This window comes from Caretta caretta, chromosome 1, assembly GCF_965140235.1.
Source record: "Caretta caretta isolate rCarCar2 chromosome 1, rCarCar1.hap1, whole genome shotgun sequence".
Taxonomy (NCBI): Eukaryota; Metazoa; Chordata; order Testudines; family Cheloniidae; genus Caretta; species Caretta caretta.
Window position 1 is genome coordinate 273,864,626 of NC_134206.1, and position 25,049 is coordinate 273,889,674.

The 25,049-nt window shown below is 41.4% G+C and overlaps 1 long non-coding RNA gene across 2 annotated transcripts in view; it reads right to left on the reverse strand.

Annotated features, from left to right (window-relative positions):
- Positions 1-2,228: 2,228 nt before the first annotated feature.
- Positions 2,229-25,049, reverse strand: part of LOC125630111 (uncharacterized) — a 52,093-nt gene continuing 29,272 nt past the window's right edge. For both annotated transcript variants that reach the window (XR_012666434.1, XR_012666433.1), the window contains exons 3-4: positions 11,065-11,222; positions 2,229-6,557 (exon numbers count right to left, since the gene is read on the reverse strand). This is a non-coding gene — a long non-coding RNA (uncharacterized LOC125630111). The remainder of the gene's footprint in view (positions 6,558-11,064; positions 11,223-25,049) is intronic.

Below are 25,049 nucleotides of genomic sequence, written 5' to 3' on the forward strand. Positions count from 1 at the left end.
GCATTTTAACATACCTGTTTCTAATTCTAAGCCAATCATTATCCCACTCTGTACAGCTTGCCATGAACAGGGACACAGTAGATTTCAAATTAGAACTTAAAACTCATGCCCCTGTGTGCTGGGCATGGACATCGACTATCTCATGGCACCTTTTATAAGGTGTGCCCTGGTATCCTTGTCTGGATTTTCACTTCAAAGTTCTACAACAGGTTGTGTCCCAGTTCGATGTCACCCTCCACCCCAGAGATGGCTGGAGAGCAGTGGCTCTAAATGTACTAGGAGGACTTGTGGCACCTTAGACACTAACAAATTTATTTGAGCATAAGCTTTCGTGGGCTAATGCTCAAATAAATTTGTTAGTTTCTAAGGTGCCACGAGTACTCCTTGTTCTTTCTGCTGATACAGACTAACACGGCTACCACTCTGAAACCTGTCTAAATGTACTGTTATATAGTTTGTGATTTGGGATCATTACGCATGAAAGATGTCATATAAATATATAGTAAAATACTGTTGTCCTTATTAATTATCATTGCTCCCCTTTTTTTTTTTTTTGGTCTACTTTTACAGTTTTTAAAGCAGGACATTTAATATGTATACATGCTTCCCATTAGATTAATATTAACATTTTTATATACCAATGGCTTTTCTTAAAAATAATAGAATCGCTTATTGACCAAAATGAGGAAGCAACTACATATTGTTGAATACATGGATTATTCCTGAAATAAAGTCCTGTGCTAGGTATCACCTTTTAAAAAAAAATTAAAAAAAGATTTTATAGAATTGCTTAATTACTTTATTTCTCGGCAATGAGATATATTTAATAACCAAGGGCCACTTTGTGCGTTTAGTTTTTAAGAACTCCCTATTGAATTAAGCACATGGGCAAATTTGTGTGTAATTTTGAACTTAAAAGTTGAAATGTTTCATTATAGAGTTCATGTTCTGATAAAGTGACTCCGAGAAAGTGATCAGAGAAGGGGCAAAGAGGAAAAATCAGACAAAAATAAGGGTGAAAATGTTCAAATGTTGACACATTGAAAAATAAACAAGATTGTGAATAGAGGAAGCAGAGAGGAAAGAAATTGTAATATGAAATAAACATAACATTTACAATAAAAGATAGACAACTGACGCTTGCCAGCATAGCTGTTGGAGAATTCACCTTGTTCTAACATCTAAAAACAGACTACACTTTAGTTAGAGATTTCCTTCCCCACCCCAGTTGATCCAAAAAATCTGGGTTTAGATTACAGGGGAAAGAAATCACAACCTCAAACTTGTTTTGCAAACCTGGTGAAGGCAGAAATTATTACTCAAGGTTTCCAAAATGTTGATCTTCATGAAAAAAGAAAAGGAGGACTTGTGGCACCTTAGAGACTAACCAATTTATTTGAGCATGAGCTTTCGTGAGCTACAGCTCACTTCATCTGATCTTCATGAAGTTCATCTGTCCCAAATAACAGCAGTTCAGCAAAGCAACATTCTTTCCACTAATAGATTTTGCCACTGACAAAAACTCCTTCTGTGTGACTTTGGCTAAGGGCTCTCCCTTTTTCAGGTCCTCATGAAAGTGTCAGATGCTGCTGCAGATATTATCTCTGATGGATGCATGTTTCCTCACTTTTCGAACCTAGTCTCATGCAGGACTGGGTGGCTCAAAGTATTGGCAATGACCTTTGGCAATGACCTATAGAGCCTTTTGTCTCTAGAACATTGGTGTGAATCCAGGTAAGTCAATAGTAACTATAAGTCACTCCCATTTGAGGGCAGTTTGGAGACCTATGAGTGGCCATCTCCATTCAGTTCTCATAATACAGAGGTGCATATTGCAAAATCATTATCACAAATGTTCCTAACTATATCAACAAAAAGGCAAGGATTGAATCAATTAAGAGTTTGAACTACCTTACCATAATCCTTCCAGGTTCAGACTGAGGCACACTGGTCCATTTGAGGAGCTTGCACTGTCTGCCATTTCCTGTGATACGCTTACTCTATGAAGAGGAGTTTGTGGTCTTCAAAAGCCATCAATCCAACACATCTGGCAAGAAATTAATTCCACTGGAAATGTGTTTGTTTGTTTTTTTTAATCTATCATCCAGGTTGTACAGTAGGATCTCATTTTTGTTTTAATTTTCTGTTTTTTAAAAGAATTTATTGCATACTCGATCACCCTGGCAAGTGTGCGCATCAGACAAAAAAAATCAAACATCACTATAAAGTTCAGTCAATAGTGTTTAATATAAAAGCCATGAACAGTGTATTTACTATGTAATAGAATGCTTATTTTCCCTAGTCTCCTGTGGATAGTGTAGCCCATCCCATTTTTGTAGACTATACCATTTTTGCAATGAAGAAAATATATTTTAAAATACATGCTGCTGGCATCTGATTTTTGTGGCTGTTTTTCTTGGGGAATTTTTATTTAGTTTAAACACCATTTAAAAAAGTTGGACACTAAGGAGCACATCTGAGGATACAATAATACTTGGCTATTCAGACAGATGTGGTAAATCACATGTTACAGATCACTAAGTCAATGGTGCAAACATGCTACAATATAGGACTGGTTGCCAATTACATTTCTGAGATACTGACAAATACCGATAAATGAAGGATGGATTAAAACCAGGTCTGAGCAGACATCTTAAGCATGAACTTTGACTCTTGCCAAATGGCAGGCTAGACAGTGCTTTATTGCCTCTGCTGAGATGGAATTAGATACACTGCAGCATACGGGAACATCTAGCAACATCATCAGCCTACAGACCAGTAGAAGGGTTTTTTTGCAGTTGGTCTCTAGACTCCTAAAATGTTTCGGTGCTCAAACAAGCCTAAATTGTTTTCTAGTTTCTCTCTCAAGTATTTTAAAGGTGCTTATCATTCTGGTATCTAAGCAACAAGCTTCAAAGAAAAACATGGGTATTTAAACTATGAGCAACCTGATATGTCTGATCCAGTAAATTATACATCATTTTAGTGATGTGTCAAGGCCATGATTGCTTGACTAATGTTAAAAAGACATTGTTTTACTAAAACATCCACAGACATGATGAGAAACAGTAACATTTTATTTTAAAAGTGGCTTTTGATTCTTTTTTAAAATGGTATTGTTTAATTCCTGTTCACTGTGTTTTACTTAATAAAAAGCAAAACCAATCAAACTATGGTACTGCTGCCAGCACAGAGGCAAGAGGACAGGTAGACCAGCACACTATGGACTGTGTGGTACATTCAAACAGATGCAGAGGCTGAGACATGTTTCCAATTGTAAAAAAAATTGTTTCACTTGTTCTGCTTTTCTAACCAGTTCACTCCAAGATTCTTGGCTGCTCACCAGCATAGAGTGGCCATGTTATCATAGGAAGATACTGCTCTCACAGTGGTAAACAAAACAAAAAAAGAAAAGGACATTTTTATGATTTATTTAAAAATAATGTGGTGACAGCTAATGTATGGACGATGGAACACTGCATATCACAGGAGGGCGACTGACCATGGTAATCCCACAGCTCTCCAGCATTCCCAGACTCAGGGATACTAACACTCTCCCAGAGTTACTAAAAGAATGGAGTCCCAAATCGCCATAGGAAAAGGGTTTGATCCCACCACCTGACACAGAGAAGGGATTTGAATTTGGGTCTCCCGCATTCTGGGTGAGTGCCTTAACCACTCGGCTAAAAATTATGAAAGGGGCACCACCTCCTCCTCTGGCAGTTTTGTGTGGAGTTAGGCATGCTCTGAGCATGGCTCCCAGGCTGGGCCCCACAGGCTGAATTGGTGGGAGAAAGCCTAGTTTGGCAATCCTTGTGGGGCTTAAGTACAAGAGGTGCCCGGTCCCTAGCCAGAAATGGCTGTGCACATGCTCATTGGCAGAAACGTAGGCACCTAGGTGACTTTAAGGGTGGAAATGTAGGAGCCTTGGGACTTTAATCTTCTACAGTGTTAGGTGGCAGCCAGGCAGGGATTTTGAGGATCTCAATGGCACCTCAATGTTGGACTTACATCTAGAGTGGCAGTGAGGCAGTTAAGCAGTTAGGCAGTTAGTAAGGTGGCTCTGGCCCTAAGTGACTTGCCCAAAGTCAGGCAGGAAGTCTAGTCTGTGCTAATCATGATAGTATCTGAGCACCCTCCAACAGAGCATGAAGCAACATGACTGCACATCTGTCACATGTTCTATTAGCCTCTCGCCAGGGAGAGAATGAGGTGCATTGGAGTATGTGGTTTTAGTAGGTGGCTTTTGTTTTAACATACATATTGCTGTGTATTTATATTTGACAAATAGGCCTTGCACTTGGAGCAGAAAGCAGTGAGGTTTGTGAAGATCCTTCATTCCTGGAGGAGTTTATCCCACAGTTTTGAAGCGCCCCTGGAGAAAGTGCAGGGACTTCAGCAGAGCAGGGAATTGAACCCAGGTCTCCAGAATCTCAGGCTAGAAGCTGAACAGTGGACCCCATCCTTCCTTTGTCTGTTCATAGAATAAAGATAACAGATTTTCCAGGGTGAACCTGTATTTGGTACTCCCACATCCCCCAAAAAATAAGCAACTGGGAATATAAGGCTAGCCCTGCTCCAGAACCAGGATTTTTGGTTTCTCACATCTGATTTATTTTTTCTCCAGGCTCTGACAAAATGAACCTTCGTAGCAGTTATTTTTCTGTCATTCGGAATTTAAAGACAAAGCCTCTGGCTATCCTAAAGGCTACAGCACAGCTATAGAAAGCACTCCTTCAGCAATTCCTGAAAGCTTTCAGTTATGTGTAGCAAAGATCAATTTTTGCTATGACGTTTTGGGGCAAAATGCCAGCAGTTTCCTCCCCAAACTGGAATTGGCAAAAAAAAGGTGCAGGTTTTTCCAGCTTTGTTCTGAGTTTAGATGTTTGTGCAACTCTATTTTCCATGCATACAACATGACTAGCAGGGGAATGGGAGAAAATGCCTTGTGCATGATGGTACCCAACTGGTTGCAGATGAGTAATGTTGGCAAATTTGAACTGCCAATTGTTACTTAATGTAACAAAATAAGGCACTGTAAGGTACTGGCTTAGATCACAATTTGCTGTAAAGACTCAAACAATGAAACACATTAAGGGCTAGATTTTCAGCTAGTATAAACTGGGTTATGCTGATTTACATCAGCTGACGAGCTGGCCCTAAAGGAATTCTGAACAATAATGCTTTGTCTTGTTTTTGTTTGGACCAGGTATCTTTCCATTTGCAAATCTATTGCCACTGTACTGGATATAGAAATCAACATAGCACTATGATGTAGGAGCATTTGAGGTCGAGAAGGACCTACTAACTAATCCTATCTTAAGTCACAAACAAGGGATTTTTGTGATGTTTGCCTTAGGCCATACACTTATACTACCACTTATGTTGGCAAAACTTACGTCGCTCATGGGTGTGAAAAAAACACTTCTCCCACCGACATAGCTACCGCTGCTCGTTGAGGTGATTTGATTATGTCGATGGGAGAGCTCTGTCCCATCAGCATAGAGCAGCTACACGAGTGATCTTACACTCCACTTACGCTCCATCGGTACAGCTGTGCCATTGGAAGCTCTCTAGTGTAGACATGGTCTTAATCACTAATGAACATGTGTCAATATCACAAAACCTTCATGTTTAGGTGCAACTGGCAGTTTCTCCTCTCAAGAGTCTACAAACTAGAAAATCAGGAGTTCAGATTCACATTTCTTTGCCAAAGCTTTGTACAGTGGATTTTCTCATGTGGACTTTTTTACAACTGAATTCCATAGATTGCAGTAGCTACCAGTTTCCTTCTAGAGTTAATTTGCAGTGATGACTTTGATCTATAAAATCTTCCTTACTTCAGGTCCTGACTTCCTTGGAGAATTAATCTCTCTCTAAGGCAACCTGACCACTGAGATTTGCTGGGATAGTTCTGATAACAGGCAAGCACTAGAGGTTCCTCAACTCTGGAACTTGCTTCCCATTTTGGCCTGACAAAGCCCCAGTATATTTAATATCAAGTCCATGGTGTGCAGGCTTGAAGGAATAGCTGGGCAAATATCTGATTTGCAATTATGCTAGGGGCTGGTCTTGGGAGTTACGTTCAGATTTTACTTTTGTGAAATTGTTATCTTATAATTATTTCTTTAAGTCACTTAACATGTGCCCAGACAATTACAATGGGTAATTAATGTAAAATATATATACTAATTGTGTGTAATTGGGGAAAGCGTGCAGTAACTTTCAATTTATGTGAGATGATGCTTTACGTGAAAACCATAGTCTCTTGCTATATGCTCTAGTACCAATAAAAGTCAAGTCTGTAGCTGTAAATATGCTGCTCATATTCATACTCCATTGTTGTTAGGGATACTGTATGGTTTGTGGCTCGATGCTCATCTTCAGTAATTTTGGTTTTCATTTGATTTTCTCAAGATTTAGCTGTTTTCTGCTCTCCACGAAAGGGCCCTCTGATTCCATACATAATAGCTCACTGTTTGTAGTTTCATGTTCTGAAGGATGAAGTGATTCACAAATAAGCACAAAAACTGGGTTTGGAAAATCAGAAGTTGTTCCTTGAAAGACAAACAAAAAAGCAAGAAAAAAATCTGAAGTCTTTTTGTTTTGGTGGCACACAGAATGCTGTAATAATACTATGATCAGAAGGAAAAGTGGCTTTTACAAGACTGGATGGAAATTAATTTCCATCAGTTTAACAATGCTGAATAGCTAATAATGGTGAACAGCTGAGAGTGACTCAGCATTGCATCAATTGTGCCCATGCTCTCAGGATGTGTTTGTTTTCAACGTGAAACCAGATTGCAACTTTCTTCTGATTGCCAATGACTAAGACACATGTAAGATGTTAGGGCTTGAGTCATTGTTCCTGTTTTTTCCTCAAACAGATAGCAAAAGAAATAACTCAGTGGGGAAAAATTAAGTCTCACTTAAATATTAAATGTTATCAAGTGCTTAAAGCAGTGGTGGGCAACCTGTGGCCCACAGGCTGCATGTGGCCCATCAGGGTAATCTGATTGCGGGCTGCAAGACATTTTGCTGATGTTGACTGTCCGCAAGCATGGCCCCCCACAGTTCCCAGTGGCTGCAGTTCACCGTTCCCAGCCAATGGGAGCTGTGGGAAGCAGCAGCCAGCATGTCCCTGTGGCCCGCTGCTTCCCGCAGATCCCATTGGCCGGGAACTGTGAACCGTGGCCACTGGGAGCTGCGGGGAGCTATGCCTGTGGACGGTCAACATTGGCAAAATCTCTCACTACCCGCAATCAGATTACCCTGTTGGGCCGCAGCTTGCCCACCACTGGCTTAAAAAACCATAACTCTGTCTCAGCCTGCTGGGTGGAGGAATTTAGCCCTTATCTCAGTCCAAATTTTGAAATTAAACAAATCGTCTTTAAAATGCCTAGTAGTTTAAGAAGTCCTGTATCCCTTTCACTGTCCTTAATCTCCAGCAGGTCTTCTGTCTCTGCTGACATCCATCTTGGAAACTCATTAACAGGCATGAAAGCCTCTGCTGGGCCAGCTGCTGTCTGTAAATTTGCAAGGCTTGGAGCTTCCTTAGGGTACGGTGACCATGAGTCCTTGAAAATTGTTGATTTCCCACTTTTCAGCCCCTGTTGCTTGTGCAAATGATGGTGTTTTGTCAATCCTTGAGCTGGACAGCAGCTGGCAGAGTAAAGTCAATAAAAAGATTACCATAGACTCAAGTGGAAGTTGGCTCAGGCCCAAACCCAGGTGCACAGCCCCGGCTCATGAGAACAGTTATGATTCTCTGGGTCTTAGGTTATGGACTATAACTGTATTTGTCATAAAATGTATCCACACGAGAATTTTTTCCTAAGAAATTTTGATTGGGATTTGACCCCATAAATTCCCACATCCCAGTAGCCTGGCATCATAGGGAAGGAAATATATTTTAAGTCACTTCTGAATCCCCATATGGCACAGGCTTGAGTCAGAGAACAGCACGGGCCTGAAAAACTCAAGATATCTGCAAAGGTAGGATCCCTGTCAGGCCAGAAGAGGTTGCCTGGTATGTCCAATACGTTGGGGTGGGGGGTTCTTCCATATTTACTAAAACATAGGACTCAAACTAGAAACTTAAAAAAAAAGTTTCCTGGATAAAAGTACAAATGAAGACTTGGGAAGTAATATGTACTTTCTAGGTTACCTCTGACAGCAGGCCAGTTTCCTTTCAGCGATGTCCACATCGTTCTGGCTGTAACAGGTCTTCCCTCACTGGCAACAGGGTTTTGTTCCTATGTCCCATCAGTGCCTGTGTTGGACTTTTTTGGCCATAGATGTATTGGTGGAATTTCTTCACTCCAGATATCATAGTCACAAGCTCTCTTTCTATTTAGGGCTACCCCTGTTCAATCCTGGATAGGATTTGATGGTGTACGCAACTGGATGCTTCTGCAAAGGAGATACATCCAGTCCTTTCCCTGATGGATCACACTGGAGTGTCTATGGCTCTCTTGGCTGGTACTGCTTCAGGACAGGCTCATCTATTTATCATTGGTTTCAGCATGTCAACTGCTTGTTGTTGGGGGCCTGCCCAGTCCCATTCAACATCCTGCCTTGTGAGCTGAGTTAAGAGTTCCACTACTGCAGCCAGCTGTGGACAGAATTTGGACAGAAAATGTATCATTCCAATGGAGTGTGTACCCCATCACATCCACTGGAGCTGGCTTCTCTCTGCGTCCCTTGATCTTGCTGGGATCTGCTTTCAGCCCCTCTGCTGTGAGTAAATGTATGTTACCTCCTGCTGTTTGAGTCAGATTTTTTCTGGGTTGAGTTTTATGTTCTTGTCCTTGCATTGCTGTAGGAACATTTGCAGTTTTCTGTCATGGTCTCATTCACCTTCTTTATCCATGTTCCCTTCCCCTACAATTAGGATACCATCAGCAATTACTGTCACCCCAGGCAGCCCTTGAGCGAGCCTTCTTTGGAACATCTCTGGTGCTGGGCTTATGCCCATCAGCATGTGCAGCCATCTATAGTGACCAAATGGCATTGCAAAAGTTGTCAGCATGCTAGACTCTTTATCCAGGCTTAAGTGCAAAAATCACATCACGGACCGGAAAGATCCTGGCTTTGGAAAGTTCTCTCAAGATGTCATCAATTGTCGTCAGTGGATAGTGGCATCTTTTCAATGCCCAGGTCAGTGGCTTTGGGTCTATGCAGATGAGTAATTTGCCTGATGACTACAATACCACCACCATGCTGCTTAGCCAGGCTGTATTGGCCTCTACAGGTGCTATGATACCCCTGCTCTGAAGACTTTTGAACTTCTTAAGTATTGGATTATGTAGTGCCAGTGGAATTTTCCTTCAGGGCAAGCCTATGTTCCACAGGCACGGTTTTCCTTTTGAAGAACTTTTCCCCTTTGAAATCATCCCCCAGAGTTGTCTTCTTTGTCCATGGGGCTCCCATGGTCAGTTAACATCAGGTTATATTTTCCTACAGTCTGTATTATGGTCTGATTGTACATGATTAGAATCCACCTGCTTTTTGCAATTTTTTTTTTTCTAATCCAATTCACCTCCAAGGAATCACATTGCAGGAGGCCCTGCTCTCCAGCTAAAATCACACAGGGCATTTCTCCATTAACATTGTTACATGCACAGAGGTTATTGTCCTTTGTTTCTTTCCTGTCCCAATAACATGAACCAGTTATGCTTTCTGACTCAAGGAGAGAGTCATGATTTCATCGCCACTCTTTGGTGCATCATTCCCCTCTTGTACAAGTCTGATGGAATCTTTCTGGGACCTTCCTCTGCTCTTGCACACACTGCTAAAGTGGTTCAACTTGCCACATTCCTTGCAATGTTGTCCTAGCACGGGGCACTTTTCCTTTTTCACTCATGCACCCATATAAACAGAAAACTTATTTTCTTAAAGGTGCCTACGACTGAGTCCTAAGTGCCAGAATCACTCATCTGTTCTTTTGTGGATCTTATGCCTGTGCCATTCATAGCATGAAGAACATTTCGGAACAAATTCTGTTCTCACTTACTTTGTATAAATCCAGGAAAGACCCTGGAATGGTCTCTGTAACTGGGTGGCTTGCCTGGAGGCTAGAGAGCCTGGGCCTAAACCAGCCCTGGTTAGAATGTGAGCTCCACCTGAGCAGAACCAGGTGATTCCAACATAAAAGGCAGCAGAGAGTGAGTGATTGAGAGAATAGCTGAGATTGCTGTAGGTGTGCAGTAAATTGGCTGAAACTCAGGAACTGGTAGAAGAACTGCAGAGAGTATGAGTGGACCCTGAGATTAAGGGAGCTGTGACAGAGGACTTGCAATGAGCAGGAGGCTCCTGTTAGAGACCCTGAATGACAGATGGGTTTGTCCTTGGGAGCCAGAGGGCAGAGAAAGGTTTAGCTTAACCCTAGGAGTAATGAGCCTTGCTCCTACTGGAGACCTTGACTAGGAGAAGGGTATGGCAGCCTGGAAACCAGAGGGTTGAAGAAGGCTGAGCTCCAGCCAGGTAAAGCTTTGAGAAAGTTTGTATTGGGGACTCAGCTCTGGGAAGAAAGGCTAGGGGCCTCCCTGCGTTGAGGGAAGAAGTGACTGAACTGGCATTTTTTTGAGCATGAGCTTTCGTGAGCTACAGCTCACTTCATCGGATACATACCGTGGAAACTGCAGCAGACTTTATATACACACAGAGAATATGAAACAATACCTCCTCCCACCCCACTGTCCTGCTGGTAATAGCTTATCTAAAGTGATCATCAGGTGGGCCATTTCCAGCACAAATCCAGGTTTTCTCACCCTCCACCCCCCCACACAAATTCACTCTCCTGCTGGTGCTAGCCCATCCAAAGTGACACCTCTTTACATAATCAAGTCGGGCTATTTCCTGCACAAATCCAGGTTTTCTCACATCCCCCCACCCCCATACACACACAAACTCACTCTCCTGCTGGTAATAGCTCATCTAAACTGACCACTCTCCAAGTTTAAATCCAAGTTAAACCAGAACATCTGGGGGGGGGGGTAGGAAAAAACAAGAGGAAACAGGCTAACTGGCATTGGGGCTTGTAGGTAAGGATTCAGTCCTTACCTGAAGGGGGAGAAATTGGTAGTATGGCACTGCAGAGTGATATCTGACCACAAGGGGGTGCTTGGAGGCAGTCAGTGGCCTGTGTGCTACAGTCTCCATCACAGTTAATGGAGTTTCTCTGGATTTACATCAGATGAGAGCAGAATTTGATTCTTCTCCTATAAAAATTATCAAAATGAGATCAGTGAGCCACATAACATGCAAAGCTGTGGTACCCCAGATGATTTCCAAATGTCATTTAATTAATCTGTGAAAAGATCACAAAGAAAAGCAGAGGCACACACCATCCATATTAATTTAACTTGTGAAGTTCTTGTTTGAAGATTCAAGCTTTAAAAAAAGTTGGCACGGAGTATTTTTTTTTATCCAAATAAAATGAGTGAAGAACCCTAAAATATACATATATGCTGTACCATATGCCATATCCACCCAATGAGCACCAAACAACCGTCAAAGCAAATATGTGAACCACAAAATGATTAGTAATATGCATCATGGATCCAAGGCAGCCTTAAAGTAGTGCAAATATTGCTCTGAGCAATAGAGAGGGGTCAACCAGTTCACCCTACATAAGCATACTGTTGTTTTCCCAAGTGCTGCAAAATCAATAGCACAAGTAGCCTGCAGGGAAACTTGGGAAGTCACATGCTAGTCTTTATGATTCCCAGCCCAGGCAAAAGCATTACTCATGGTTCTGTTTCCCAATGTGACATTCCCACTCTGCATTGCAAGAGTTGCACATTGCATGGATAAGTCTAAACTGGTACGGGTTGCCAGCAATCACGGAAGTGGGCACCGATGGCTGAAGCTGGCTGCAGGCATCTGATGGGGGTGGGGGGGAAACTTGCAGGCAAGGGGGCCTGGGCAGTGGCAAATTGCATCCATACACAGTGGACAATCCATGCATACAAATAGTGGGCAGATGTTTGAGAAGAACTTGTTGGATCTATACAGCTCGAGATAAATGAACCTAGATCAACAGCATAAGGTTAATGCCAGGAATGAAATCAGCCATGCTGCTGTAAAGGGTAAAATGTTCATTTGGAGCAAACACTTCTAAATGAAATGGCCTACGCACACAATGCATATAATATGTGCCTGTTTGGTACCCACTAGTCCTCCAAAGACTCTCTACTGCTTGTGTATGATTGCCCACCATCACTCATCCTTATCTGCCTGCATTGCAATGAAAATGTTATCAAATTCCCATGTTCCAAAATAGTATCACAACAGTTATAGCAGCAAACAGATGTCCCACAATATTAATGCGGACACTCAAAGATCACTGATGGATTATTCAGTCCAGGTGGGGCCTACCGTCCACCAAGACACATGACTATGTAAGGTCACTGCAGTCACTGGAGAAGCACCAGTAGAAAAAGCACAATAGCCACTCACTGCAAGCTGACAGGAAGGTATCCAAAAAAGCAGAGCAAGAAATGGTGCCAAGGGGCTTCCCCAAGGCAAAGCTGCTGCTAAAAGAAATGGAGAAAGCAACGTGAAGCAGTCTCACCCAAAGCAATGTCCTGTGGAATGAAGGTGTGTCCCACTTATTCCTCTTTCCTAGCCCTGACTATTTCCAGAGCTCCTTGCTAGCATCTCCCAAAGGACCAAAACTGCGATATGTCCTACTAGTTTTCCTTCCTTATTTGTGTCCCTTGGTTCTTACACTGACATTGTATCCTTCATTGCTAGTTTTCTCCTTTTCTCTGTCTGAGATACTTTGTTCACCTATTCTCATGGTGTTGCGCACACACACTTCGCATAATGTAAAGCAGTCAGTGGCTGCTGTATTTTAAGTATTGTTTGTGCCTTTTGTGTACACACACTCCATCATAGCATTCGGGTGAATGTCGCCTGACTATAACTGCTTCTGCACTGATGCATGACCAAACCATAGAGCTGATGTGCAAATCATTTTTATACCTGGGAAACGTAATATTTCTCCATTCTCCTCAAATTAAAATAAAAAGGACCATTTTGGTTCAAGCTTTTAAAATAAAATGAAATTTGGACCAGACCTGAAAAGTTTCTAAGTGGCACCTTAGAGACTAACCAATTTATTTTTATATCTTTCCACAGTATGCATCCGATGAAGTGAGCTGTAGCTCACGAAAGCTTATGCTCAAATAAATTGGTTAGTTTCTAAGGTGCCACAAGTCCTCCTTTTCTTTTTGTGAATACAGATTAACACGGCTGTTACTCTGAAACATGTAAAATGATCTAACTATAATTCCCACTATAGCACAAATCACTTCATCCTGCATAGAAATGCAACTCCTCTGTGGTGAAACCTGGCAGCTGTTTAACAGTGCACAGAAACATTACACAACAGTTTTAGAGAGGGAAGTGAAGAAAACTACTGTAACTAGTTGGATCTGCAAGGGATATTTATGTAGGCAGGAAGTAGTTTCCCACACTTACTTTAAAAAAAAATCAGAATGATGTAATTGGGTTTTTTCTCTTTTGTTCAAGTAAAATGACAATTACTACTCTATCATTTTTTCCTTTTCAAAAGAATTGAAGTTCACATATGGCTGACACCTTCTTTTTCTTCATATTTAAAAAGAATTGTTAATTTAGCTAAATGCTTTTAAAGCATCATTTAGAATCTTTCTGAACAGCAGGTCAGAACTGTGTGTTTTGGATCCCAGAATATTTTTGCCTTGGTTCCCTAGTACTCTGAGAACAAGTCAGGAAGTGAAATGTATTATATGATTCATTTCTTTTTGTGCAAGTAATTTTAAAGGGTTTAATAAGATAAAGCTGTGGATCATTTTCCCCTTCACGCGTTTTCTTTAGCCTTGACAATCCTGTATTTTTTTCAGTATGCCAGCTGATGATACTTCTTGTTATAGTGAGTCACACTGAGGCTGTGTCAGTCACATCCTGTGACACTGAGTGATGTCACACACCAATGTGTCTGTGCAGAAAATATTTTAACCCCTTGTTTGCAACATCTTGGTCCTATTTTTAAAGGCAAGTTTTGTTTTTGAAACAGTACTATGTACGATGTACTTAAAGGTGATATGCAACTGTAGAATGAGGAGGTGTTAATGCCTTTTAAATTCTTTTTGATATGCAAAGAAGGCCAACAATTCCTCTAGTGAAACAAGGGAGAACTAGACTCGATATTCCTAACTGTATGAAAATAAACAAACGAAAGCCCCATCCCCAAAAAATATAAAAATAAATTGTTCAGGCTTTTCTTTATACAGCATAAAAAAAAATAGACACAAACCCAATTTTTTTAATATCCTTTACTATTCATCTTTAAGGACCTACAACTGCCCACTTGCAAGATCTGTGTGATAGACCTTTCAGCCCAAAGTGACCCTACAAAAGAAAGTCCTTTTTATGAAGAAGATCTAGCTATCCTCCTACAGCCAGAATTAGTCAGCCTACTGTTTATGGCTCCAATCCTTCAAAGAGCTCTAAGTTAAGTAGAGCCCTGCACAAGTATAGAACCCTTATTGAAAGACCTTACCTCAGTTGTAATGCAACACGTTAACAGCATTGGGGGAAAAGAAAGTCTAGTTTTCAAAGTAATTAATATAATGGAGAAGGGGGGACATAATATAGCCACATTTTTTCTCTAAGTTACTACCTATACATTTTAGAATTTGATTTTCTATAGTGCCCATCACTATAGTATATTTTACTGTGGTTATTACTGTTAATCATTGTTAGGAAACACAGTATTGAAAAGATGTATCTTTCTGTACATGAAGAAGGTGAGCTGTATTTTATGCTCAGTTCTAATTATAATAGTATATTAAAGCACAGCAAAAATTCTTGCTTTATTTGATGGTGCTCCACAGATAAGGCATTTTTAAATTCTTCCTCAGCCTGAACAGAGCAGCTGATGGTAAGATCCATTTCTGAGATGGGCATGGAATCTCCAGTTTTGGAATTTTTTGTGTGTGCAACTATGACAGATGTGCAGACTTCCCTCAGGAATGTTTTTAAAGTGACAGTCATAACTCTGCCAAGTGAATTTACCCACTAACAGAGAAGAAAAACGCCTCTGCCCCATGCTTGAGCTCTGCCTATTCAAGTTCACTTCAAGTACATTACGTATCTTATGTTGATGGTGTCTCATGTGCCATGGCCAGGATCCTGTAAGTGGGTCTGTGTAGAACACCCCTGAACCCATCTAGAGGACTTCTACCAGCTTGACACTGCAGGAACAGATCCCAAATTTCTACCAACACAAACAGGAGATGCACAGTGAGAGTTCTGCACACTGAGATAATAAAGTGAACATTTCTTACCTTCATTATTTGTACTGTGATCGTGCCTAGAGATCACAACCTAATTGTGCTAGGCACTGCAAGTATATGTATACTGGGGTTTTCAAAGGAGGCTAAAGGAGTTAAGGGATGTGCCTTAGGCTCATTTGTAAATCCCAGTCCTAATGAAAAGACACACCATGTCCCAATCAGCTTACAGTCTATGGTTGTGCTTTTGCATCACAAGTCATAATGCACTAAAAAATAAGGATCAATTCACCTATGAATGGGCTGGATCCTTATCTGGTGTAAATCAGCATCTCTCCATTTTAGAGCCACTTCATCATGTGGTGTCATGAAGTAAAATACAATGTCATAGCACTGCACTGGGATGTGTGAGTTGTTAATACATGAGACCATTGCTTCTCCATGATGCCTGCTAATGACTAACTGGGCCTTTCTTTTTTGCTCCTGGCTGCTGTCAGGATGGCTGTCTTCCTTGTCTGTCTCTAATTCCTTTCACTATCCTCCTTCACCGCCTCCCAGCTGATGGCTGAACAGAGAAGCCCTATCCTCTTCTTCCTGTCTGCTTAAGGGAAGGAGGTAAGAAGGTGTCAGAGGAGTTTCCTCTTTACCACTCTTCCACCCCTGCAACTCCTATTGCTTCCTGCAGGGTAGGAGGTCTCCTCTTCTCTGTTCTTCCCTGTCTCTTGCTACCTAGCAGGGAGGAGGCATATCTTTTCTCTCGTTCCACCACTGATCGGGAATGACCATTTGGTCAGAAAGAAGGAAGGCAGTGCTTGCCCCAAACTCTCAGTCCAACAGCTGGCAGAAGCATAGTTTCCAAGCAGTCAGGGGGAAAACCTACCCTGGCATGAATTACAGTAGTCACAATATAATTCCACAAAAGATTTCCAGCTTAAATCCTAAATATCCAATTTGTTGTTGCCCACAAATGAAATTCTTTTGTCTGACTCCCTGATCAGCAGGTCAGAAAGCTTAAAGCACTCTGTCTGGTGTGGTTTTGCTGTCCCTAGATCACTACTGTTATTTTCTTTGCAGCTAGTACACTTCAGGAAACATTTATTTTGACATCTATGAAGACTATAAACTTATGTTTCTTAACAGATGCACAACATCTTTATCCATCCCAGCACTTAGTTCTATTGTTTAGAAGATGTGTTCTCAAAAGGGTGCTCTGAAAAGGGATCCCCAGAATATATGTTTGAACATGGTCTTGGCTGTACCATACCTCCCACATTTGTTCTTCTGGGAACACTCCCAACTGCTGTAATTGTGTTGGCAAAACTCCCATGGCTTTAATGGGCAGAATCAGGGCCTATATATGGATCAAACTCAATCCTACTTTGAGAGATCTGACAAGATCACAACCCCAGATAGTGTGGGCAAATGCCTAATAATGATTCTTAGAATGATCCCTGATATGCAGGGAAAGGAGCAAGTGACCAACCAGGAAATACAAATTGCTTTTATTAGTGCATTTTCACCATTGTCTTTTGTGCAGTTTTCTTCATATTCATCCAACTATAAATTCAAACCTGGGGGAAATGTTAGACATCATTTATTTAATTAAGATCTGTGAAAAGATCAGGACAGTTCAACAAAATAATTTATTGTGATGCTAATTCTTAGTTCAGGTTTGTTCACATCCCCACATTGCCATATACATGTGAGTTAAAATGGACTATTCATGGGTACATTAGTATGCAAGCTTAGAATGTGCTTTCTGTGAGCATTCTTTCAGGTTAACCTCCAGCTACTGATACGGTCATGGAAAGTGAATGCAAAAAGATGGGAGGACAGATGATGTCAATTCATTTTTAAATTGGAGCAAATATCTGGATCTTTTATTTTATTTTAATTTTCACCCAGCAATTTTCACTGATCTAACTCTGAGTTCTTGAATTGGAACCAGCAAAACGCATCATATTTTATATCCTTTTAGGTTTATGTGCACAGAAGGATGTTGCATCTACAGAAGTTTCAGTACATAAACTCAATTGGTGATCAGTGTGTAAATGGAAGGAGCACGTCCCTTCTGGAAGTGCTTATAAGTAGTGATGATTTGTATGTCATGTTTGCACCTGTACTCCTAAAATTAATTCATTTTCAACAATGATTCCATTTTATATTACGGTATTTGAAAGATCTTTGCAAAAAAGTGTCTCTAATTCGCACAGATTTCATTGGACATCTTTTGCAGAAACATCAGTAGTTGACAACACAAATTATAAAAGGCCAATAATGTCTTTCCTTTCCAGACCATTGGAAAAAAACATCACATTCCTGGCCTTGGGGAACAGAGTTCAAGGAAATCTTAATGTCTCTAGAAAGGGGAAAAAACAAAACGACCCTGGAATTCAACAATATTGCTAGATAAAGGATGAAGTGACTCATAGGCTAATGCTACAAAAACATAAACAGCTCTGTATAAGATACAAGTAAGTGTTAAACTAAACTGACTGTATCTTAGACACTTCTTTCCAGAAATAGATTTCCCCTTCCCTAGGATAAGGAGTCTGCTTTCCTCTCTTATTTAGTAATGATAATGATTGACTTTACTCTGAGCCCTTGTGGTTATTAATTATGAGAAGACCAAAAAAAACCCCTCTGGCATCTGATTAAAAGAAAAAAGCTTAAAGCAAATAACTCCGAGATCAATTCATTGTTAAAATACTGACACTTAGTAGGTGTGTAAACTTGTGTCCCAGTTACCTAGGAGGCAAGCCATTTTCTTATATTTGAATCCATTACACAGAGACGTGTACACAGTATATTAGAGCTGTTCAAAAGTGAAAATATGTAAATAAAAGTTTCCTCATTTTCTTTCACTGTCTGTTTCAGGTGATTATGGGGCCCCTGAAATTTGACAGAACAAGCCACACCCCTTCAGATTGATGTATATTGTGATGGGGCAAGGCCAGATGGCTATGGAAAAGTAGTGGGAGATAGATATATTAGCTCCAGGCTAAACAAATCCCTGGTACCAGGATAAGTGAAATGGCAGCTGCTCCAGCTCAATTAAGACACCTGGGGCCAATTAAGAACTTTCCAGAAGGCAGGGAGAAGGCTAGGTTGATTGGGACACCTGAAGACAATCAGGAGCTGGCTGAAAATAGTTAAAAGCCTCCCAGTTAGTCAGGTGGGTGTGCATGTCAGGAGCTGTGGGAGGAAGTTGTGCTGTTGGAGAGGCTGAGTAGTACACACCATATGAGGCACAGGGAAGGAGGCTCTGAGGTAAGGGTGAAGTGGAGCTTGAGGAAGTGAGGGCTGCTGTGGGGGAAGTAGCCCAGGGAATTGTACATGTTATGTTTCTAAAAGGTCAGCTACCATAGCTGATACTATTAGGGCCCCTGGGCTGGAGCCTGAAGTAGAGGGTGGGCCTGGGCTCCCCCCGCCGCTTTGCCTCCTGATTAATCACTGAGACTGGGAGACAACAGAGACTGTGCAAGGAAGGATAACTTCTCCTCACCTCCCTCACTGGCTTATGATGAAAATGGTTCAGTAGACTGTGACCCTTGTGTCTAGAGAGAGAAGGGTTACGTGGAGGGTCACAGTGAGCCTCTGAGGCTAGCGAAATCCGCCAGGAAATGCGGGACCCACGGAGGCAAGGACAGAGCTTTGTCACAATATGGAGGCACCAGGTGATGTCTGGGTGCCTGGTGTCCCCTGTTGTATCAACCTTGTGCCTCAGAGACTGCAGAGAGGGCACTGCTCCTCAAGTGAAAATGGACTATTCAACCATAGCACCCAACTGGCCATTGTGCATTTTGGGTGCTGTGGTTGAATCCTCTTTACCACTTTTTCAAGGAAGTAGGTGCACAAGGCAGTGTGGGCTTTGCACTATTTTGGTAACTTTGATCTGGTTGAGTAGTGGTAGCTGGGGAGGGTTTGCTATGAGCAGGCATCATATGGTATCTTTTTTTTAAGTCATAATTTGAAAGCTTATTAAAAGTAAAGGGGGCGGGGAAGGATGCATGTGTTTTTCATATAGAGCTGAGCAAATAATTGATTTTGGGTCAGTGGCCAAACAGAAAAATACTCAACTGATTTTTTTTCTCACCGAAATGAACATCTGGAAGGAAAAAAAAAATGTTTGGGAGGAACAAAATGTTTTGACATCTCTGAATTTTGTTTCGGTTTGTTTGGTTGAAACTATTTGCCATATTCAACCCAAAGTTGCAAATCAGGTACATCTGCACTGCACAGCTCTTCCAGCAACGCGTAGTGTATGTATGTACATAGCCCCTATAATGTGGGTATAAATAGCAGTGTAGATCATAAGGCACAGCAGGTGAATAAAGACACACCTGAAGGGTGTGGGTATGTAGAAGTACATTCCATACATGGCTTTCCACTCACCCAAGCTGTTGGTCTCCATCTGTGCTGCTATTTTTAGCAGTGTAGTATCCTGCTGCCTCCCTGCTACTGAAGTCCTTCCCTGCTGCAGGAAAAGACTCTGGCACAGGAGAGGCAATCCCACTCCCTTCTCTCAGCAGAGCCTCTCCTCACTGCAGTGAAAAGCTCTGGCAACAGAGAGATGCTGAGGCCTTTCCCTGATGCGTCCTCTCTATCAGAGCCTTTCACTCGTATAGGATGCAGCCTGCTTTTCACTGTGGCATGCAGCTACATTTAGACTACACACTGCAGCTGGTCATAGCTATTGTTTTGGTGTCCTGAAAAATGTTCTTTTGCCATGAACTTACTGTTTGCCAAAAATGTTTCATGCAGCTCTAGTTTCATATAGATACCATGTATGTATTTTTAAATGTTACATATTTGTATGGACTGCAGTATGGGGGTTTCTGATCCATCCAGTATATATAACATTAAACTCATAAATCATTAAACTCATAAGATTCCAGATATCTGGTCCACTCTACTCCCTGGGAGACACTCATGTGGCAAACAGAGCAAAGACTCCCCATAACTCCCCTACAACTAAATCTCCCTATCTGGGGGAGCCCCCAACAGGCATAGACATAACATAGTTAGCCTCCGTCTAGCCTCCAATGCAGGGGATAAGGGTGGTGAGGGGTATACTGGAGTAGGGGAGCAATTGCCAGAGCATGATGAGCTCCAGCTATTCCCACTTTATAGGTGGCCCTCTAGGGACTATAGCTATCTGGCATAAGCTAGAGGAGTCCCCAGGCTGCTCTAGCCTGTGTTGGGATCAGGGAAGAGAATCAAGGAGCTATCGTAAGCTCTCTGACAGCCCCACAACCAGCTTTGCTGAGCAGAAACTGAGCACAACAAAGAATCTGGCCTATATATTACCCAAATGTATGTAACACACTTTTATTTAATGTTGTTGAAAATGAGACAATTTTTAGTATTGTCATTATGCATCAGATATTTTACACGGTTTTGAGTTAATTACAAAGCCCTTCGTTCTTTCTCTTGTGTTCAGTGTTTGTTAGAGTTCAGTAATTAGTCTTTAAACAAACAATTGCTCTTTAATTAACTTTTAAGTATCAATAAATTTGAATGAAAAATTTGAGCCTCTCTGTTATCAGCCTCACCTCAGCTTTTAGGGTTCCCTGCATTGCATCAAGCGCTGGTTGGCAGCATTTTTCTCAGAGCTGACACTCTTTCTTCAACATCTTGATAATGCTGCTTTGTTAGCAGCAGGCTAATATCTTACACACCAGCCTCAGAGCTCCAGAAGCACCAAAAATAAAAAAGGAAATAAAATCAAACAGCGTTGTGAAATATTTATCCATGCTACAGATTCACCCTTTGCAAAACACGCAGTCTTCAAATAACCTCCAAGAGGGATATTATATTTTAATTATATGCAAAGATCCTCTACTCTTATTAATTCACCCATCCATTCGAAATATCCTGGGATAAGCTGAGCAAAAACAGTTCCCCGTAGCTAGCTACAAATCCCAGCCAAACAAGTGAGTGTAAATTGTTTATTTTCCTTTTGTATTTTGCTGCCATTTATAACAGCAGAGCAAGATAATTAGTAACCTATAGGCATGCCTAATATTTATCATAACCAACTCCTAAGACATATTTTTGAGATATGTGGTATCTGGCTGTGGTCTGTTTGTTTCAAATCAGATTAGTACAACCTAATTTTGTATTCCTATTGTGCATAGTTACTTCGGTGGGAAGGGATAAACGTGGGGCAGGCAGACAAGACTCAGAGCTTCAGTCTGCTTCAAGAGCATGTCTCATTTATGTCCTTTGTCCACTATGTCATGTGAGCGTACTGCACACAAATATTGGCTCTGGCTGTTAATTAATGTGTAAATGTGCATTAAGTTTTGGGGTTGCAGCCCTGATCCGCCTGTCCCAGGCAAATCTGTGTAACTGCAAATAAATGAGTATTTATCATTTCCTGAGCTCCGTTCTGGCAGTGAGCCAGCAGAGATTGTATGCTGAAATTAGAATAGATGGGAAGGTAGGACTTGGTTCCAAATTGATCTGATGACAATAGCAAATCTGAAAGCAGCTCCACATTTTTAAAGGTTCGCTGTGCCTTTTTAGAAAGGAGGGAAAGAAAAATATTCAGGAAAACAACGGGAAGTAACTCGAAGTCTGGCGAGTATTCTCATTTGCTTTGATTCTGTTACAGCATTGTTTTAATGTCATCAGCATAAGAGCTAGAGCCCATTAACGTCACATGCTGAAAGGCATAAAGCGGAAATGAGGAAAATGCCTGTGCCACTCATCTAGTTATAACTTAGAGATTTTCCTTTGTGTATGTGCATGCAGTTTAAAGATCAAAGGGGTTTTATCCAACCACGTCAAATTGTGTCGATCCCCTCAAAGACCAAAAATATATATTACTACTAATGAGAGTAATCCAGTTTTATAATACGATTAATAGGTCTTTAGCCGTGGTTTTTCTGTTGGGTTTTATCTACCCTTGGAAGCACTGGGGGAACACACAGCACTGCTATGGCTCATTTTTTGCTTGTGAAATAAAATACCTCTTGTACCTATCAAGATTTTTTTTAAAAAAAACCTCTTTGTTTGCAGCCTGATGTAAAATTATTTGTGATGTGACAGGTCAAAAAAACAATAAAAATTTCATACATCAGCATTAATTTCATTAGCTGATGAATTCTTACACTTTGGGTGCTTGTCAGGAGGATAGATGAGACAGAGTTCACCAAGTGTTTGAGCAGTCAGGGTGTATCCCTTTAAAAAAAGCTGATACAATGGAAAACAGAACTTCTGAAATGACACGTTGTTAAATAATTATAGCAGGAATTGACCTTGTGTCACATTTGTTTTGATGACTCAATATACAAGATCAAATAAAGCTAGCTGAAATAATTCTCATCTGAATGGGTGCCAGAACTGTAAGCATATTCAGTGACCCCATTTAGTTTTTTTTTAAATGCTATCTTTGCATTATCTGAGACTGTCTACCCAGGGTCATGTTTGTAAGAGACACAAAGATAAGGAGGTGGCTGGTATTATGAATGTTAACAACACAAAGGTGTATCTCAAAGGTGACTGTCCATAAAAGTCTTGTATTTCACGCATAGTGCATCTCTGACCTGCTCTATTTATCCAGGGCTGCTCCTGAAATGGAGCACCGGTTATGCCAAACCGTGTGAGGTGTAAGCTATGCCAGGTGAGGTGTGAGCTATGCCAGGTGGGAGTTGGCTTTGTGATGTGGACAAATATCTGCTGAAATCAGCAAATTCACTACACTTAAGGTCTGATACAGCCCCCTTAATCCATAGATAACTAAGGGTGGCAGAATGAGGGCCTTGTGAGGCTACATGTACTGGTTTGTTGTTTGTTTGTTTTTGTTTTTAATCTGTGGCAGGAAGCCACACGGGAGCGGGGCTAGAAAAGTTTATAGACAGAAGCTGTATATTCAAGCAGAAAAAGAAAATTTAGGGATAACTCTGTTTTCCTTATTTTAATACAGTTCCTTGTTCAGTGTTAGGGGAAAAAAACAGCTCTTTCTGTGATTCTTGATTGTTGTCACAGAGCACGGAAGATTTAATAGTCTCGGGAACAGAGAGCTAAATTTGGCCTTTCCTCTGAAAAAAAATACACAATGTGAGGATCCCCCAACATGGTTTCATGCAAAGCATCTGCTCAAGGTTTGAGTTCAGGGAATCCATGGGGAAAGGTTCTCCTAGAGAGATGGAGGTAGGAGTCATCCTGCATGCATGGCTGCCTCTCAGGGATGCTCTCCCTGCTAACCATACCTCCTGTCAGCATGGCTCCTGCAGGAGGTATGCTGCCATTGGTATGGGCTGCCTCATAACTGCTTTGTTGCAGGATTGGAGAGGGTCAACGGGGCAGTAACAAAGATCTGTGCTGTATGAACTGCTGGATGGATGCCCACATGAAATCCAGCTGGCCTGAAGAGCAGAGAGCTGTGGAGCACAGACATGATCTCTGTCCCCACCTGCCCCCAAGCCAGCCTACAAATCTCCACAGGGCTCTGACTCCCCTGATCCCAAGCAGGATGGCACCCACGGGGTTCCAGAGAGGAGAGAGAAGTGGTGCTGCAGAGGCACCACGGCCTTCCGTGGGCAGCGGGCGTTCTAGAGGCATCACTGGGTGGCAAGTTATCCGAGTGCCGTACAAAAGAGACGTTTAAGGCTGATTCCAGCGGAGCTGAGGTAGAATCTAATTACCTGGCATCAGACGCCATATAAAGCTTTGTAGTGCTAGAGTCGGTATATTTTAAAATAGAGATTTGCAGATAGTGAACTAGCTATACATTACTTACTACCCAGTTGACTATTATAACAGCGGCGTCTCGCTGATACACCATTTGCTGCATACGGCAAGTGGAGCTCCTTTTATTCCACTGTTCTATGACCTGAGGCTAAATTGGCTTATTGTGTAACACAACACAAAGAGAACTGGAGAGGAAAAGAAGCCTTTAAATAGTAAAATCTTTCTTCATGAACCAGTGAGTTCTCTTTGCAGCCAACTGGCTGATTTGCATACACAGACAGCACAGTAACTCATCATGCCACCATAAAAGCCGTTCCTTAAAGGGACCTTGTCAAGGTTAGTAGCCCCCAAATTGATCAACTTACTTATACCTATTATTTATTGCACCCAGAGAGGATGTGGTGTGCATAATATCATACTCATGATGATGGAAGATAAGGGACTGAAAATGAAACACCCCTATTTCCCTCCAGTGTTTGTGAATAAGGCAAAAAGATTAACTAACTCTCATTTAATCTGGATGTATGTTCTTTCTCCTCTGTATTATCATTACATTGATTTTGCACCTAATTTCTGCCTTTGTCAGAGTTACCGGCCTAATAGATCAGGGTGGGGGGGAATGAATAGATGTGATATATCTTGATTTTAGTAAAGCTTTTGACACAATCCCACACGTTCTCAAACTAGGGAAATGTGGTCTAGATGAACTTATTATAAAGTGTGTGCATAACTGGTTGAAAGACCATACACAGAGTAGTTATCAGTGGTTTGCTGTCCAACTGGGAGGGTGTATCTAGTGGGGTCCCACCAGGGTAAGTCCTGGGTCCAGTACTAGTCAGTATTTTCATCAATGACTTTGATAATGGAGTGGAGCCTGTGCTTGATAAATTTGCAGATGACACCAAGCTGGGAGGAATTGCAACCACTTTGAAGGACTGAATTAGAATTCAGAATGACCTTGACAAATTGGAGTATTAGTCTGAAATGAACAACAAGTGAAGTACTTTGCACTTATCTTTAGGAAGAAAAAGTCAAGTTCACAGCTACAAAATGGGGAATAACTGG